The sequence below is a fragment of the Gorilla gorilla genome, chromosome 5 (assembly GCF_029281585.2).
Source record: "Gorilla gorilla gorilla isolate KB3781 chromosome 5, NHGRI_mGorGor1-v2.1_pri, whole genome shotgun sequence".
Lineage (NCBI taxonomy): Eukaryota > Metazoa > Chordata > Mammalia > Primates > Hominidae > Gorilla > Gorilla gorilla.
Genome location: NC_073229.2, coordinates 39,182,314 through 39,189,455, shown reverse-complemented (window position 1 = coordinate 39,189,455; position 7,142 = coordinate 39,182,314).

Here is a 7,142-nt window from a genome sequence, read left to right as displayed (position 1 = left end):
GCTAGGCCTGGAAACTTAATGATTGAATTAAAGAAAATACTTCTCCACACAGATCTGGCTGCAAGACCTGTGAGAACACTTGGTTAATGCGGTCAACCTTCCTTGGCATCGTGGTATGTGTAACACAGGATTAATAAACTGAGGCCCTCAGGAGGTCTGTGAACACCCTGAAATTCTATATAAGTTTTACATCTATGTGCACATTTGCATTTTTATGATAACATGCATTTTTTTCCAATGGCTTTTATCAAGCTCTCAAAGGGGCCAATGACCCAAAAAGGTTGAAAATTAATATAATAGAAAAAGCATGAGCTTTGGATTCAGAGAGAATTGAATTCAAATTTGTAATTTACTAACGCGGGAACTTGAATGAGTTGCATTTTTAGAATTACAATACATCCTTATATATAATCGTATATTTTAAAATAATATTTAAGTACCTAGTACAGTGTCTACCACATACTAGGTACTTTGTGAGTGTAACTTTTTTATATATATCTCATCCTATAAATAGTCTGGAATCCCAGATCTCCCAATTTTTTTCTGGCAGAGCCTGAATTTTGTTCAAGTGACTACTACCTTCTCATGTGCCTTGGTGGGTCTAAACTACGTAAATATTCTCTTTCCCTTTGTTACTGACCCTTAGGCAATCTCTACCATTGGGACCACGTTATGGACTTCCCCTGTATTTGCCATATATTAACAATGATTCACATACACATTTCATTGTATCTTGCTTAACACATTGCAAAGCCCTCTTACCACTGTAAAACAGTACATGTCCTTGAGAAGTATGGTAGCAGAGCCATAAAACGCATCTCCCTAGCCCAACGCTTCTCATCTCTGGAATGCATGCCAGCTGCTTTAGGAGTTGCTCTCAGTTGCTGTCTATGATCTTGACTAATATCAGGGGACTTCCTGATGTTCCCCCTGTGACAGAGCATTCTGTTGGCTTGCAAAGACAAATAGTTGAGGACTCACAACAATCATTTTACACATCAAATCCTCAACTTGGCCTGTCAACTCTGAGAATAGACTCCACTTCTCATTTACTTGGCATCTGCTCATCAAGCTTCCTCGAGAGCAGGAGCAGCCTTTCCATGGGCATGACAGCCAACTCTGTCCACTAGTTACAGGTAGATGACTCATGGAAGCAAGGTCTGCATGCCTTTTATAAAAACAAAAATACAGATTTTTAAAAAGTAAATACATCAGCCATGCAGAAGTCGAATTCAGGCATGCACCAGAAAAACAACATACTGACTTAGCTTTTGAAATATCAGTTCTAGGGTTTATGGGATCGCTGGTTAACATTTTCCTTATTTTTTTTTTAGATGCAGTCTCGCTCTGTCACCCAGGCTGAAGTGCAGTGACGCAATCTCAGCTCACTGCAACCTCTGCCTCCTGGGTTTAAGCAATTCTCTGCCTCAGCCTCCTGAGTAGCTGGTATTACAGGTTGCGTGCCACCATGCCCAGCTAATTTTTTTTTTTTTTTTTTAGTAGAGACAGGGTTTTACCATCTTGGCCAGGCTGGTCTTGAACTCCTGACCTTGTGATCCACCCACCTCAGCCTCCCAAAGTGCTGGGATTACAGGTGTGAGCCACTGCTCTCGGCCCTCACATTTTACTTTCAATCCAAGAGTCTAATTTGTGGGTTCAGGACATCTAGGCCTTAGCTAATCATGTAATTTTAACTACGGAGTCTTCTTTCTGGGGATCGAGGTGAACTGACCTGTTGAGTTCTTATTTCATTCAACATCCATATAAATCTGAGCCCCCCTACCGCATACTGTAATGGGGTAGGTTTAGCATTTCCCCAGTATCTGTAAGAATTCTCAGGAACCTCCTGGTGTTCTTTGTCTCTCACCCTGACTTCTGTGTCCAGTAAACTCTGCCTCTTCCTTCCTGCAGCTGCTCTATTCTCCATCCCCCATTTCCAAGGACCAGTCTCTAGGCTTTATTCCCGAGGTTGCACTAACACAAGCTCTTATGAATAGTTACCTTTCCCTAAAGTCTTGGGACCAAAGCGGTCACATCATGGTATAGAATAGGCAGCAACTTGAAAACAAATGAAGACATCTCTGTGCAAAAGTGCCTAGCCTATCTGTAACCCTCCAGGCATTTCTTCCTGGTTTCCCTCTCTTTGGCAAGTTGACAAGCCTCCTCTTTCTTTGAACCCAGAGAATCCTCTTCCTACCTACCTCTCTTCTTTCCATTCCAAGGCTCCTTGACTTCCTCACCCACTGGAGAAGACTAAAATGTGTTCTGCTAATTTGTTATATGAAATAATTTAGTTATTTTTGTTGTGACTTCTTTGTTCCATAGGGATCAGAGAAGCCAGATGTTTTCCTAACAAAATAGTATCTCATGCCTTGCCCAATGGTCCCCTCTCCCCTGCTTGTTAATTCAGAGCAGTATTTTTTGTATGTGTTTAAAATAACCACTTTGTTTCCTTCCCACTAAACAAGAAATACACTTATGGACCATAAGTGTATCCATATCCATCCAGAATTTTCCTTTTTTAAGACTTGGTTCTAAATTATTACAGTCTTTTTCTATGTGAATCCTCCTGGGGAACTCCTAAAGAAATAATCCCAAGACAATCAAACAAATAAAAGCTATGTTCAGGAAGATATTCATTGCAGAGTTATTATAATAGTAAAAATTTGAAAACAAGCTGGAAGTCCAGTAATGGTTAAGTAAATGATTATATAGCTACTCAGTAGAGTATTCTATAGTCATTAGAAGGATAGTCAAAAAGACATAAAGCAATAAGGAGAATAACTATGATATAGCACATTTCAAAAACAGGATGTAAACTTATATAGATGATGGTAGCAAACTATGTTTCCAAATGCATGTTTAGGAAGCATTTGGAAAGAAGTGTCGGAAAGTGCAAAGGGAGGTAGTGTCAGAGTAATAAGGACTACGATTTTTTGTTTGTTTTTCTCTATATAGCAAATTCTCCATAATAAAATCATACTCATTCTATTAGGTGTAAATGTAGAAATTAAGTTAATTATTATTATTATTTTTTGAGATGGAGTCTCGCTCTGTCTCCCAGGCTGGAGTGCAATTGTGCGATCTTGGCTCACTGCAACCTCCGCCTCCTGGGTTCAAATGATTCTCATACCTCAGCCTCCCGAGTAGCTGAGATTACAGGCATGCGCCATATCTAATTTTTTTTGTATTTTTAGTAAAGATGTGGTTTTGCCACGTTGCCCAGGCTGGTCTTGAACTCCTGGCCTCAAGTGATCTGCCCACCTTAGCCTCCCAGAGTACTGGGATTACAGGTGCGAGCCACCACACCTGGCCTAATTTTTAAAATAAATATAATTTTAGCATTTGGGATCATCCTGAAAAATATAAAGTTTTAAGTCAAAGAACAGAGATAAACAGTTACGTGTAAGCCTAGCATTTCATATAAATCTCTATGAGATGTCTAAATTCTGTGTGATAAATTCACCTTCTGTTTTTTTAACTTTTAATTTTAGTGGGTACATAATAGGTGTATACATTTATGGGTTACATGAGATATTTTGATTCAGGTATGCAATTCATAATAATCATGTCAGGGTAAATGGGGTATCCAACACCTCAAGTATTTATCCTTTGTGTTACAAACAATCCAATTGTACTCTTTCAGTTATTTTAAAATATACATTAAATTATTTTTTACTATAGTCACTCTGTTGTGCTAGCAAATACTAGGTCTTATTCATTCTATTTTTTGTAGCATAAAATTCACCTTTTATTAATTTCAGTGGTACCCTTCTTATTGGTCAGCAGATCTCTCTGGAATGTGGTCAAGAAACTGGTAAAAGTAAAAAGAAAAGGATACTAGCAAGCAAAATAAACGTGAAAGCCTACACACTTTACTCACAGCCTCTTACTAAAAGCCAGTGAGGCTCATTCTTGCCACAATTCTAAGCTAGAATTTCTAGGCCACAGTATGTGAGAAGCAGGAAACTGAAAACTGGATGGGGTTGCAAAAAGTGACATTTGCAGCCGAGTGCGGTGGCTCACTTCTGTAATCCCAGCACTTTGGGAGGCTGAGGAAGGCGGATCATGAGGTCAAGAGATCGAGACCATCCTGGCCAACATGGTGAAACCCCGTCTCTACTAAAAATACAAAAATTAGCTGGGCATGGTGGTGCGCACCTGTAGTCCCTGTTATTCAGGAGCCTGAGGCAGGAGAATTGCTTGAACCCGGGAGGCGGAAGTTGCAGTGAGCCGAGATCACGCCACTGCACTCCAGAAAAGAGAAAAAAAAGTGACATTTGCCAGCCTCACAGTGAAGTCCAGAGGTAGGGAAAACCACCCCAAGCGGACCAAAACATTTTGAATATGAGTTAATATTGGATGCCAGGCATAATTATATTCCAGCATTTTCCATGGCAGTTGGCTCTCATAATGACATCAGATGCCTCAATGGCAAGACTTAACCTAGTTGGGTCACTGTCTAGTCAGAGAAACATGTGGAATACACATTTTAGAAATAATTTCACTTAATCTGGTTTCTTTTCAAAATGTATGTTTGGTGCTTGTTTTGCCTTAAAACACACACACACAAGCAAACAAACAAAAAGAAACTACAAACTACAAGGGATTGCTCACTCCTCCATTATAGGCAATGCAAGAGTTATACTTGAGCTTTTCTGGAAAAAGTGGCAATTTATACAAGCAATCTTCTCACATACTCCTCATTTTGCTCTGTTGCTAATAAAGCACTCTGAGAACAATATTTCAATCTCAAAGCTTGCAGCATGTCCTTTGGCCTCATTTTGCAGACCCTCCTCCACCCACGCTGGTTTTCCTTTTACACCCGGTGTCCCCACTCGCTTATCGCACGCTTGAGCTATACCAGTCTCTGGGGAATTAAAATGGAGATATGTAAATGTCAGTTGCTATTATAGCTAACGAGAAACTCTTCCGCCTGGATCTCTGAGCGCTGCAAGCCCTGAGAGATGCCAGCGTATCACAACAGTCCCGGCTGTTTGGAAAGTTTTCAGGTTGTTTGCTTTAATGGATTTGCTCCAAGTGAGGCGCATGTTTTTCAAAAACGAATGCCAAAGATAACAAAAAATGCAAAGGAGAGGAGAAAGGGAGACTTATCCTGAGTATAGGAGTGAACTAGGATAAGACTTACTAAACAGCAGAATGTTCAAGGGCACTTGAATCTCTCCCACATTTAGAATGACCCAGAAAGACTGAGGTTAAAAACAGTGTACATAGTCACTTTAGAAAACAGTGATTTGGGACCCAGAATATGTTTTACATCTTCTTCTTGTCACTTGGGGCATAGGTCACTGTGTTATTCTGTTACTTAAGCTGTTTACAGCTATATTTGAGTGGTCTTTGTTGACAAAGTTGTTTCCAAGTAATTTTCTAAAAACATTCTGATTACTGTTCCCTGTCATTAGCTACCGTAATTTGTTTTCTGGGTTGATGGTCAGCACGATAATTGCATTTAGAACACTGAATGGGTTTCCATGATCGTTTGGTGCATTTGTGTTAAACTTATTGCCGTTTCTTGAACCCACTTTAGATTTAAAAGAGTATGCCATTTACATATCTAAAGAAAATAATGGAAAATGATTATGTTTGTGTTATTATAATTTAGCATTTATGTAGCACTTATATTTCTAAAGGCATTTCAATCATTTATGAATTACCCAACACTGTACCCTTGAGCTCTAAGCCATTTGGATTCACTCTGATTTCTAGATAAGCCACGAGGCTGGGGAAGGGTAGTTGGCTGATGAGAGGTTCCTCCTTTCCTGTTAGGATTCCCACCCTTTTTCCAGGACACCCCACCCAACTGGGATCTGCACAGGCTGGCTTCATTACTTTGTTTGAAGTTTTGTGTTTGATGTTCTTTGAAAGTGTGTATAAAATACATTCCAAAGTCACATATAGATTATTTTTGGATTATCTGATGTTTTGGATATTTCCGATCATTATTCACTTCCATTCATTCATTTACCCCTTCATTAAACCCTGAATTGAGCACTCCCTTCTATTTCGGGCCATGAGTTAGGCTCTGGGGAGAGGAGAACTACAGTCTTACCATGCAGATAATTAAGAACACAATGGAAAATATGGTCAGATGAGATGTGTCATGCCTTCCGAAGAAACCAGTGGAATTGTTTCTTTTTGGAAGGTCAGGGGCAGTGTATTTTGAGCTGGAACTTGAAACTCCAGTTTTGTGTTTATGCATTGGGTGGGAGATGGGGAGGGGAGGCTGAAGAAGAGATGGAGATAAACAGCATTATTCCAGGGAGACAAAACAACCTGGAAAATGGAAACTTGGAAAACAGTCACTTATTTGCCCTGGTTGGAGGTTTTTTTTGGTAAGGAATGATGGTAAATGAGGCTGGAAAACTGTTTTGGAGGAAGGTTCTAGATGACCTGGAGCTGTCTGCTTAACAGAGTGAACTTCTCTGTTAAGCAATGACTCCACAATTGGACTACAAGTGATTGGAAGCAGCCAGAAGTATTGAGAAAGCAATAGATATCACTGCATACACTGTATGGGATAAAGTTTGCGAGATTAATTATGTGGATGTGAAACCCAGTGACCAGATAACCAGGAGAACCAAAGCAAGGCCTAATACATGTATTAGGAAGGAAAATTGAGAATTAGGCAGTGATAAATTATATTAAAGAATGGTGAAACCAACAAGAGTGACTGGGGAGAGTTTTCTGATTTTCTACCAATAGATAAATCATTTCTTAAAGATCATGGTCTTCACTCACTCATGTATTCATTTACTTGTGGGCGATTAAAAGGTTCAATACTCTGTGAATGTCCAATCTTACTCATAGATTCCTCTGCCTCCATACCCTTCTGACTAGTGTCAGAACCTAATCTGACTGTTTCTAGAAGGCTTGTTTTTGAGACACTGGAAGTATTTGTTATTGTGCTGAGTATATCAGCAAGGCCACCAAAGGTCAGTGTGTGGCTTTTACATGGATTTTTGCTAAATGGCACCCCCTCCCACCATTAAAGGATGAATTCCACACACTCCCTCCCCCACCACATTCACATGTTGAAGTCCTACTGCCCAGTATCTTAGAATATGACCTTATTTGGAGATAGGTTCCTTACAGAGGTAATCAAGTTAAAATGAGGTCATTAG